At 34.0% G+C, this 13,163-nt stretch overlaps 1 protein-coding gene across 1 annotated transcript in view; it reads left to right on the top strand.

Moving 5' to 3' along the window:
- SKAP2 (src kinase associated phosphoprotein 2) overlaps positions 1 to 13,163 on the top strand; it is a 220,453-nt gene that overhangs the window by 18,824 nt on the left and 188,466 nt on the right. The gene's annotated exons all lie outside the window — the stretch shown is intronic.

Below are 13,163 nucleotides of genomic sequence, written 5' to 3'. Positions count from 1 at the left end.
TGTGTCTGTGTAATAGAAACCTTATAAGGGTGATATATGGTTATAAATTTGAAAGTGTATCAGTAAATTAGCCATGCATATTAATTTGTGGCACTGAAAGTTTCAAATAGATGTAGAAATGAATAATGCTTTCTGCCACTGTATGATGATCAAACTGTGCAGTTCTATCTCTAAATACAATTGCTGAATGAAAATATGCTTCCTGCAACAGAGCACTCTACATTTTATGTTATCCAGATTATTCCCTTTAGAAACATAAATTGCTTTTATGAGGTATAAAATTATGTCTATTGCAGAACAGGGATAAGTCAAGTACATGCATAAGTGATAAACATTCTAACCACTGATTCAGAACAACACAATCTTTTTTTGTGTGTATTCAGAACTTTGTACAATGTGTAGCAATAACAATTATAGCCATTTTATGTTGAATTTTACATTTTGGCAAACAGTTAATTTCTATTTTTAAGGGAAGAGATTTCTTACTCTTATATTCCTTCCTGTCTTTTAAAAAGTTGCACGTTTTCCTTCAGTTACATTTACTATTCAAAATAGAGTATTGCTCTTTCTGACCTGATCATCACAAGCATTTCTAGTAGAAAATGCTTTATAATTGATGAAATGATATTTTCAAACAAAACTAGAAATTGTCATTTAGGTTGAACTATTTTTCAGGCATATTACAGTTATTTCTTTTGCTTCTTTTATGAAACAATGGTAGATATGAATATGTGTGTATATACATATTCTAGAGTATTTGTACTCAAGAGAATACTAAGCTATAGTCATAGAATATATATATTTAGAGTTTCTCAGAATAGCATGAATATTTTGATGCACAAGTGAACATCATGTGTATTCTTTAAAAATTATGACAGAAGAACCCAACAATTAAATATAAGAGCTAGAAATTCTCTAGTGATTTGTTAGAAAAAGTAAATTATGTCTAAATTGTAGTGTATTTACATGATTATCATGTTTTTTTTCTTATGAGAAAATAATTTATCATTTGTTTCCATAACCAAGAATATAGGAAATTCATTAATAGTATGAAAACAATTGGTTGTTAAAAGCCTATTTTATCAATATTTGAATATTATTTAATAACATTTATTTGTAACGTTGCATTTTGATTAGCATTTAAATAAGCAATTCATAAACATTAAAATTTTAACTTTTAGTATTATTCATTTGAGGTATATAAATATGTCATTTTGATAGTGTTACATTTTTTTCTGAAAATGTTACTATAAATTAAAAAATATCACCTGGACTTTCAATTTCCACTGTAAGATATCATTTAGTCATATTGTTTTTTTTCCTGCAACTTGGATTTTATGTGTTCTCTTTCTTTGCTGAATAGTTTTTCCTTCATTATGTGACCTCAGTATAATGATGTATTAATTATAAAAAGATAATAGATTTAACATTAAGTATAACCAAATTAACACAGGTCACCAAAAGGCCTTTTGTCAAATCATATTGTTGTTTTGTCCTTTTGACTTTTACCTTATGGTAGGCACGAACAAAGTATCTGAACTTTGATGGATTATAAACTCTAAATATGATATGTATTTTTCATAATGCTAATGTAATTTTCAAGGTACTGAAAAGGTCAAACCCACACATATCTGTGTGCATTCTAAGTCTGTCTTTCCCTGTAATATTTCTTTTTTCTCTCTTCCTCTGGTTCAAAAGTTCACTCAGTTCCCAAATGGCCACCTAATTTTCCAGTTATTCCCTCAAGCCATATGTATTTTGGTTTCTTTATGGTTTATTAGGTACTGTAGGAAAGTAGCATAAGTTATATCTTCTAATGAAATTCAAGCACACTTCAGTGATGCTTCGACTTGATTGCTGGTAGCAATTAAATCACAGCCAAGGAGAATAATGCATAATCTCACAAGGTCCAGACACCCTATTGAAATTCAAAGGGGATGAAAACAGAAAACAAAAATAAAGTTTCCAAACCCTACCAGACATGCTGTTTCCAGCCTGTAACTCCCCCACCCCCTTTTATTGGCCGGCTGTCTGATTGATAGCAAAATCATAACTTGCTGCATGCTAACAGGCAGAGTTCACTTGTAGGTTATTGTGAGCTGATAAAGGGTTAGATGGAGTTTTGATTTTCGCACTGAACCTTGGTAGACCAGATTAATGGAATTTCAGTGAGAGACTAGAGTAGCCACAGCTTTGTCAGAGAAACAGATGGAGATTCTATAGTCATGACTACTCATTAATACTAGTTGCCTGAAAGGTGTGTTGCTTCTCTATACAAAAGAGTTGATATAATTGATTTTTGAGTGGTACATTGAAAAAAGCACCTTATTGATGTTTAGAATTGTAACATAAGTAGTGATAGATTTTTGTGTACTTTGAACATAAAAATATTATACTTTGTAAGTTTTTCTTCTCTCTTTGAAAACACTTTTTATTTTTAATATTTGAGGGAAACTACGTTTAGGACCAATAGCAAAAAAGGAGAAAATAACATTCTGAGTTACTCTTATAAGAAAAAGAGTAAGAATCTATGTTGTATTTATAAATGATTGCTTGATTATTATTAGATTTTTGTTTTGAAATGATAATATTTGGAAGAAAGCATACTTATTTGAAATTTCATTTTATTAACTTTAAGCTTTTTTTCTGGAAAAATTTAAAAAATCAAATCATAATAGTTTCTAGATCTTTGCAGATTACAGTTAGAAGTTTTATGCTATTGTGTGGCTGAATATATTGGAATGCTAAGTTAAACAGTACATGTAAGTAATCAAATAAAATTTAGACAATGAAACTCAAAACCATAAGGAAGATTGTCCTTTATTGTACATGTTAACCTGTTTGTTTGGGTGCTAAGGTGGTGTATGCAGGGTAGCTTTTAGACACTATGTAATGATGAGTTTCCATTTTTCTATTTTGAAATCATTTTTCATTCATTTTTGTCATTTGTGAAAGAAAGCTAACCATATAGCATTGTGGAAAGTCCCTGAGGTAAGGTGAAAGGATTCAGTGAGCTAGAAGACGTATATCGGCTCTGCCCGTCAATGATAGGTCGAAGGATCCCAGTGGACATTTGTTACAAATCTGATTCAGTCCTAGAGCATAATCACTTTGTGGATAAGAATCTGGAATCTCTAGGGTGTGAATATAGGGAAGCTAAAATGAAGCTAAAGATAGTAACCAGTCATTTATTGTTCTGGTATTTTCCAAAGTAAAAATTCCCAAATAACATAGATTACTGAAAACTGTGGACATTGCAGGGACATAGGTTTAAACCTATTAGATGAAAACATATTGGTTTAGGAATGGAACTAGTTTTTAAAGCTTCAGGATTAAGAAATAAAGCTAAACTATTTTGATCATAATTTATAATATTAAATAGTGCATTGTGTTTCTTTTATGTTATACCATTCTGTAAGAAAATCCAGTATATGAAAATTTGGATTTATAAAACATATAAGCCACTATTCCAAGGGATTATTTAAAAAGAGAGTCTCTCCAGGATGCCTATAAATAATCAGCTCTCACAGTGCATCTAAGACCAGCTTAGATATAGCCCAGCACACGCATAGAAATAAATTTAGTGTACCAAACTTTTTAGAAAGATATTTTTTGGTGTGTAAACCTAAGTACAGTACACCATTTATTATAAATCCCAAGCAAAGGATGCTTTACTTTTCTCTGGGTTCCAGTAGAATATGAAGCAATGCTTAAAGCAAAAAAAAAAAAAAAAAAAAAAAGATTCTTTCAATAACTTTCCATTTAGGATAAATATTTTTCTACTATAGTATCATGTGGTTGAAATTATGTTTTTAAATTATATTCTGGGAATTTAGATTAACTTGCAACTTGCACACATTTTTGTGTATGTAACATTTATAATTACTGCACTTGTGTTTTTTACTTTTTTGGTTATTTCAGGACACCAAATTTGCTAGCTTGTGTGTGTTTTAGCAGTGTAAAAACAATGATTATTTTTATCATTTTGTGATGTGTATAAGTAGTTTCAAGTACTTTGATAGAAGGGGGGTTTACAGTTTGGGGAAATGGTAAAAAAAAAAAAGGTAGAAGACTTATTTTTAACCCTCAATATATGCATATTGCGTGATTGGAGATATAAAGTACATAGATGTGAAATATTTCCATAACACAAAGGTTTATCTTTGAATAAGTAAAAACCATGTAAGTTATTGAGAATCATCTTTCTAAGTTTTATGCCATTATATGGGAAAATATATCAGAATATAACAAAATGGGATAAATAAGAAAGACGGCAAAGGTAATAAAACTCAACATTATAAAAAATAATGTATCTTTAATAGAATAAGTTAGCATATATTTACATGGTACATGAAAAAAAGATGCAGGATCCCTGGGTAGGGCAAGGAGGGATTCAAAGATGAGTAAGACAAAGTTCCTATTTTCAAGAAACATGTAACCTAGATGGAAAGAGAAGACAATTACCTAAAATAACTCAGTGATCTGAGTTATAGTAAGGCAGATTTCAAAAACAGTAAATACTAAGTGTTACAATATTCAATTGATTTGGTCAATACCGAGGCAAATAATTGGTTTCATTGATTTTCCTTCCTAATTTATCAACTGAAATCAGTTATATGTTTTACCATTATGTGGAGTAAACTATATAAAGCATGAACTTTATGCCTAAATTCTGATAGATGTTGGGGTGAATTGTGGAAGGGAAGGCCTTTTATTTAAGTGAGTTTTGTGTGTGAGTCCTGAAGTTTTCTGAAGAGGAAGTGGGAAAGGATGCTGGAAAGAACATTTGGAGTAGAAGTCTGTATACCAGGTTTTCATACTGAATGATGATAATTTTGTTGTCAAGTCTTAGCCTCTCTGAATTTTTATTTTCTGGCTTGTGAAATGAAGAGTTTGGATCATATGATTGCTTAGAAGTTCCCTGGAGCTCTAAATGCTTGTGTCTAGATTTCAGAATTAGCAAGTTTTGTGGTGGTAATTAGGTGGTTTGCCTGGAGAAGATAGGCTTTATGGGGAATAATCAGGGGTGATGTTAAAAAGGGAAGGAGTGGAAGGGGTCTTGTTGACAGTAGGAACTGAGAACCAAACTAAGCTAAGGAGTTTATCTTTGATTTAGGTATTCATATTAAGAGGTCCCTGAAGTAATATACTGATGTGATGAATGCAAATTTGAGGGAAATTGTCCTGGCAGATATATGTAGGATGAGTTAAGGCAAAGAGGCCAATCAGTAGAGCTAAATGCTCTGTTATATTATTTATTTTTAATTTTCACAACATCTCTGTGAGGTGGAAATTCTTGCAACTATTTGACAATTGAGGAAACTCAAGGATAGAAAAGTTAGGTGATTTGTCCAATCTCATATAGCTACCAAGTGGCAGAAATGGAATTTGAATTCATGTTTTCTGACTCCAAGACCCATGCTCTCAAAACCACTACATTTTACCACTTCCCCAGCTAGGATACTGTTGCTTTTGGTTCAGGGGAAGTTAATGGGTTAGAGTAGTGGATAAATTGAAAAGGAAGGGATTTTCTAGCCTCCTGCTACTCAAAGTATGGTCCTCAGACCAGCTGCATCAATATCACCTGGGACCTTATTAGAAATGCTGAATATGTCACTATCCCAGACCTACTAAATCTGAATTAGCATTTAAACAAGATCCCCAGGTAGACATTAAGGTTTGAGAAACTCTATTCTAGAGGCATTTGTCATACTGGCCTTTGCAGCTGAGAACACTGAGCCAGACTGTGCAATTGCACTGATTTAGGTACTTCATGTGCAAATGTGTGACCAGGTGCGACACAAGGCAACGCCTTGAAGTAGTAACAAATACTCTTTTATGTGTCTACCTACCTCTGCTTCCAGACTCTGGTCACTCAGCACCCTCATGCTGTTCTACCATGGCTTTCCAGGGCCCCTTCTGAAGCTACTATCTGTGGGTAGTTTTCCCATTTTTAATTTGTTTCCTGACCCTCTTTCCTTTCAAGTCAAGCTCTCTGTTAAGTGCATTGGAAGGGTGCTGATGAATTACTCCTGGGAATATTTTCAGGTTAGGAAGTGCCTTAACCCAGGGACTTCAAGCCCTATTGGATTTTTATTTTGGGGTTTCAGCAGCAGATACCCAGATCTTTGGGTATCACTGCCAGTCCAGTAGTAGAGATGTTTTTGGCTATTGCAGGCAACATCTCTCATAAGATTTAGGTGGGTAACAGGTTCATTATTCTTGCTGTGTGTATGTGGATTTGGCCTGCAGTCTCCGAGTTTGACGAAGTCTCAATGTATAGCTTCCTGTTTTCAGTTTAGTGTTTTGTTTGCAACCCTGAGCCACAGTTTGATTTTAGAGTTTAAAAATTTTAAAAATAAAGGTTCTTTAAGATAGTGGACTGACCAATTTGATTTTAGAGGAAGGTGTGCTAGCCTGGCACAGAATCCCAAAGAGAACTGTCTTCCTCTGAGATAAGAAGTGTCTATACTGATGGTGGGGGTAGGCTCTTCAAGGAAGAAAAAGGGACTAAAAAAATCTATAACTAATATTTATTATGAAATAAATCTAGCACTGTATGCCACCTTCTTTCTTGTACTTTTACATGAAAGTTTTTAGCCTGCTCAAAACTACCCTGTGAGGGAGACATTTTCCCTATTTGGCAGTTGAGGAAACTGAGCCTCAGAAGATTTAGGTCTCTTGCCCAGAATATACAACTTATGAGTAGCAAACTTCAATTCCTCTTATCTTTCTATGCCATACTACTTAAAAAAATTAGACTAGTTTTTGTTTTGCTTTTAAAATTATCAGAGACATATACTGTTTAAAAAATAAAAATGAATAAAAGGGTATATAATAAAAAGCAAAAGTCTTCTTTTTCATATCACCCCCATCTTCTAAGTCTACTCTCCAAAAGCTAATATAGTTTGGATATTTTACTTCTGTTTCTTGTTTGATCAACAGTACTGTTGACTCCCTGTCTGACAGATGATTCCTCAAACCTCTTTTCCCACTTCTGTCTCCCAACTTTAAAATTGATTTTTAGTTGTCTTTTTGTTTGCTTTTGATCTAAATAATGTTCTTCTTTTTTAAAATGCCAACCTCAGACAGTGCCTGTTGACTCCTTGTTATAAAATACGAGGAAATGAATGCACACAACTTTCCTTCTGTCTCTCTTCCCACTCTCCAATTCCAATTTTAATATTATTTTTACACTGTCAAGGTCTATAACATTTATATTTGATTCTCTAACCCTAAATTGACTTTTTGTCTACAAGTTGGGTTCTAAGAATTGGTCCTTTTCTTTCGTGATTGGTTTTTGTGTTATTGGTCTGCAGAGCCTTGATTATTGATTCATGTTTATGAGTGAAGGACTAGGTAGAATAGTTTAGGCTGCTTGTGTGAGATTTCTTTGTTTCCCTGTGTCTGTTATTCCAAAGACTTCCATTGAATGGGAGGTCTGATTGGGGGAGTAAGTGGGCAAGACTTGCCTAGAGGCAGCTTACCTACAAGGTGTGTTGGAGAGGAACAATGAGGCAGACTGGGACATTACTTGGAGAAGATGAATATTTTTATTTCATTCCTATCTACAGGTTTTTGACCTCTTCTGTCATTTTTTTGATTTGGGGGTGGGGGGCAGTCTGAAACTGTCTGATGCTCTGCTCAGCTTCTCTCTCAGGTTTCAATACTCTCATTGATAGTCCTCTCCAGGGAGCTAGTGCTTTAGGGAGCAAAGTTCAGGATTTAGCCCAAAGACAAAAGTGTTCATTCCCTTTTTTGGCTCAGTATTGTTCCATTGTATGGATATACCACATTTTGTTTATCCATTTGTTTGTTGATGTACGTTTGAATTATTATGAATAATACGCCTATGAACATTCATGTACAAATTTTTGTGTGTATGTATGTTTTCATTTCTTTTGGGTATACACCACACACACACACACACACACACACACACACACACACACACACACACACACACACACACACACACACACACACACACACACACACACACACACACACACCCTGGTTGTAGAATTGCTGAGTTGTAAGGTAACTCATTTAACTTCTGAAGGAATTGGCAAACTATTCCAAAACTGCTGCACCACTTTATGTTCCCACCAGCAATGTGTGATGGTCCCAGTTTCTCCACATTTTTGTCAACACTTGTTATGACTGTCTTTTTTTAATGATAGCCATCCTAGAGGGTGAGCAGTGGTATTTCATTGTGGTTTTGATTTGTATGTCTTTAACGATCCTCTTTTCATGTGCTTGTTGACCATTTGTGTATCTTCTTTAAAGAAATGTCTATTCAAATCCTTTGCCCATTTTTCAATGGGATCATTTGTCTTTTTACTGTTAAGTTGTAAGAGTTTTAAAAAATACATTCTAGATACCAGTCTCTTATCAGATACATGATTTGCAAATATTTTCTCTGATTCTGTGGGTTGTTATTTGACTTTCTTGATGGTGTTATTTGAAGCACAGAAGTTTTTAATTTTGATCAAGTTTAATTTGGTCATTTTTTCTTTTGTTACTTGTGCTTTTGGTGTCAAGTCTGAGAAGGCTTTGCCTAATCCAGGGTTCTTATGGTGTTCTTAACTTAAGGCTAAGTTATTTCTCAAAATACTGAGTTGTTTTACTCTAAGGAATTGTGAGATTGATACGCTAATTAAAACACGGACATCCCGTAGCCTACCTTTTTTGTTATTGTTGCTTGGAGCATATGTTAAAACTTGTGCAAATGGCAAAAGGTAATTTTCTTTTCAGCTCAGTGAACTCTCCCATTCTATAGCTGTTAGCATAATTTAAAAAGAGAGTTTTTGTTTTTTGTTGTGGCATGTGATGTCAAAACTCTCATTTCTAGTAATATTACCCATGCCTTTTGAAATGTAAATGCTGTAAGTTTTGTTGTGTTACAAATAAAAATGTATAATCACATGGCTTTTATTTCATGTCAGTTTTATTTTAACAAATTATTTTGGAGAACCAGGAGCCGAAGTAGATGTTTTTGTTGACTTTATGGCTTTTCTGGGGTTAGGCTTTGTCAGTGCATAGTTATGGTGATGGTAGTAGTCTAATTGGTCCTGAGATCATCGTCTTGGAAAGATGGTTACTTGTCTTCTGCTTTCAAAAAGAAAGTTGTTTTTTTCTTTGAACTTGTCTCTTTTCCCTTGTAAGGACATGTGTTTCTTCCCCCTCTGTGTGTCAGTCAACAAATGGCACTGTCATGCCAGAAAGGGAACTGAGACATCAGGAAGCCATGTGAATTATCTAAGCAGACCCATCCTGATCTGTGAACTATTTGTTACTCATCTGTGATGACCTAAGTACAGAAATTAAGAGTAAGCATGTAAAAACTTTTATAGCAATTTGACATTCCTGCATTATCAAATATGTGATCATATTTTTCTAGTAATTGATATTTATTGTATTCTTTCACAGAAGTGTTAGTTTGTGTCATTTTGGGGGAAAACTGGTCCTTTCTTTACCACAGATAGAAGCATTGGTCTAGGGTAAGAGAGAATTAATTACAGTAGTCTCAGACCTCTTAACTTTTGATTTCTGGTTGGTATTTTTTTGGGGGTAGGGGTATCTTTATATCTTTCTTTACATCTTCTTCTGTTGACAAGTTTTTATTAAAATATCAGGTTCCTTTTCACTGCTGAGAAATTTTAGGGATTCAAACCGACATTTTTTGTCAAATATACTTCCTGGTTCCAACGTCCAATGAAAATTACATTTTCATACAAAAGTCCTGAGCGCAGTTTCTAAGTTTGAGTGTTATAAAGCAATGGGGCAAACTTAAAGTTTTTCATTTGTAATATCTGCAAAAAGATTAATGTAATTTGAATACCGTTTAGCTCTTTTTCATGTCTAAGAAGTAGAACAGAGAGTGTCATACTTAAAATCCCTATCAGGAAAGTAATTTTATGTCAGAGATACTAACTAGGTTTCCAAAAACTCCCCTTCATTTTTTTTTTAAAACTGTGGCAACATATCACAGAATTTTCCATTCTAACCACTTTCATGTACATTTTCCCCCTCACTTAATACAACTGTGAACTGTTCCACTTTGTGTGTGTGTGTATGTACGTGTATGTGCGTGTGATCAACTCCACCTGAAGAACATGGAGATAGGGAGAGCTGTCATTCTTCAGATGAAAATAGAGGTACTTACTGAAAGAAGGAAGAAGCAGTTTGAGGCTGAAAATATAATTAAACTTAGATGTTGTAAAAGCTTGTATACAGAACAGAAAATAAAGGGCTAGAGTAGACAATATTCTTAGAAATACAGTCAACAGTGGGTACTTCAAACTGAGTAGAGGAGAGTAATGTGCTTAAAGCAGTAGGTTAAAATCTTTGTTTAGCTTGCTAAGTTTTGAGTTGATTTATAGAGAGAAGAGCCAAAGGCAAAAAAAAAAAATGTTAAGAAGGCTAATTGTCTAGACTGGTTAACTTTTTTTTTCAACCTTGAACCTTTCTTATGGGCTGATTTTTTAAGTAGTGAAGTTATTTGTTTATTTATTTTCTCCTGTTTGTTGTTTGGCTATTTTATTCTTTATCCCTTTTTAGCAGTTGTGAGTAGAAAGAATTAAATGGATGAAATTCAGACCGATCACTTACTTTTAACATCTATAGATAAAGGTAGAATTCTATAGATAGGAATTAAATAAAAATTAGATTCTTATTTTATTTTAATTCAATTTGTCCTTAATAGACATGTTTTATTTTTATGATTTTTTGCTAATTTGTATCATTTTACAAAAAGGAATGAGGTAGTTCATGAAGATACATATATTACATTAAAGTTTAAAAAGAGGTGGTAGAAGGGGGATAAATTGGAAAAATAAATGAAACTAGGATTAATATTTGTATCTCAAATGCATACCATAAGTATGCTAGACTTTTGCTGGCGATTATTGGCTCTGAGCTCTCTAGCAACTAATGCAAAGACAGAAACTGATCAGTTGCATAAAACATATAGTGTCCATGATATGAAAATAAAACAGATATTCAAGCGAAGTACAGCTCTTGGTAGTATTAGTCCTAGAGAAATTTCTTTCAAGAAGGCTCAGAAAAAGGATGCCTTGTAATATGGTAGACAAAAACATGAAGAGTATATTCAGTAGCATTCTGGAGTTCTTTCTTAAAAGACCTATCAATATAGGTATTAGGAAAAGTCATTTTATGAGGGGTCAGAATAGCAGTTTGGATTGGGGGGTTGGCTATTTTTATAAATAAAGTTTTATTGGAACACAGCCACACCCATTTGTTTACGTGTTGTCCTATGGCTGCTGTCACTTTACAAGGGCAGCACTGAGTAGTTGTGACAGAGATCATATGTCTTGCAAAGACTAGAAAAGTCTGAAAAAGTTTCTCAACTTCTGGTCTAGACATACAACTTTCTGATGGACTGGTTTAAAATTAAGATAGCATGTAGAATATCTAGAGACGAGGTCTCACATTGGTAGGCCAAGTTCCAAATTTGGTTTATTGATGTGTTTTATTTGGCCAAATCAGTATTTATTTATTTTTAAGTTTGCGCCTACCCAGAAAGACCCAGATTTCAGCTTCCTCTGGAGAAATTGGATCATATAGCAACACTGGACTTGCATTGTATTTGTCACTGAATAGCAGCCATCCCCTTCAGATGCATGATCTCTTTCCAGTTTGCTACAATTCCCACCACTCGGTTACCCCTCAGTCGTGGTCTCCTTTAAATACTTCTTTTTTGGTGACTATAGAGATTTGAGTTTTTAGCCCCTGATTTAGAGGAATAGTCAAGTTGTACATACTTCAGCTATATTCAAACATGTTATTTCTTGTAATAGTACTGGACAGTAGAGAAATTGAGTATATTTCTGTTATAATTATTCTGTGTTGCTACTTACACTTATATAGATCGTATACTTTTTGAGTCAGTGAAAGTGGAAGTAGGGTTGATATCCTCTTATGAAAGCTGAGGAGCTTTTTCAGAGTATGTGCCCGCATAGTAGACTAACTCGTGTATGTGAAGGTGGTCTAAGAGAGGACCCAGAGGCAGGCCAAATTTTCCTGAGAAAATAATTCTGGGTCTATCCCAATATGAAGACAAATGGGTAGGTAGTTGAGGACCAAATGTCAGAGCTCTTGTATTATTTACTTTGGGTCATTTATAGTCATATTTAACAAAGGTGATAATAGATTATGCTTTTGCCACAGAAATGAAGAATAAAGTTGGATTTGGCAAAGAAAATATTATTGTTAATTTATCAGATTAAGCAAATAGAGATAAAGGTTGTCAAATTATGGGTCTTAAGACAAGTAAAAATTCAGTCTGTTGAGTGATGGGAGGCTGGAAGTGAAAAGTAGGGACAGGGCTTGGTGCACTTTAGGGGATTACAGGCCTGTGAAGAGCTGACTGGAGGCTCGTTGTTCACCTTGATAGGTAGGGAAAAGGGAGGGGAGAACCAGCAGTAGACTTCATGATTTTGCTTAAGATGAACCCTGATGCTTAGATTCTTTTCCTGAGGAAGCAATACCATTTTTAAAGAAAATGGGAAGTGGTGAAAAAGATCAAGTCTGTTGAACTGAAGGAGTATTGAGAAATCCAGTCAAAGATATTTAGGAGGGAACCTGAAATATGGGGTCGAGATATGGAGAATTACTGATTTATTTGCCTAAGCATGTTGAATGTCATGAGAAAGATAAGACTTGCCAGAAATTGTAGAAGGAGATAGATGAGGAGGTTCAGAATGGAGACTTCTGCCCCAACTTTCCTCACAGGAATTGGAAACTGCCTGTTTTGATTCTAAACATGTGATCCTAATTTACAGAATTTTAGAAGCCATTAATTACTTTAAATCCTTAGTATGATTTTATAGTTGCAGAGATACATTTTATCTTGATAGTTTTCTTTGGCATTCATTTGGACTCTGGTATGATCTGACCCTTTTCTTTCCTGGTTGTTTTTCTTGTCTAATTATTTCCCTCCTGTAATTTAGCATAATCTATATTCCAATCATGTTTATTTACTATATTTTGTCTTGGCATCTTAAATAATATTAAGAAGTATTCAGGGCAGACCAGATAATGCTTCTAGTAGCTAAATCCTAAATGTTCCAGGGCTTTAAAGAGGATAAATTTTGTATGTAATGATATTAAGGATCAAATTCTGTTGTTGTGGTTAAGTG

Source organism: Choloepus didactylus, chromosome 5 (assembly GCF_015220235.1).
Source record: "Choloepus didactylus isolate mChoDid1 chromosome 5, mChoDid1.pri, whole genome shotgun sequence".
Taxonomy (NCBI): Eukaryota; Metazoa; Chordata; class Mammalia; order Pilosa; family Megalonychidae; genus Choloepus; species Choloepus didactylus.
This window is presented reverse-complemented; position numbering and strand designations above follow the sequence as displayed.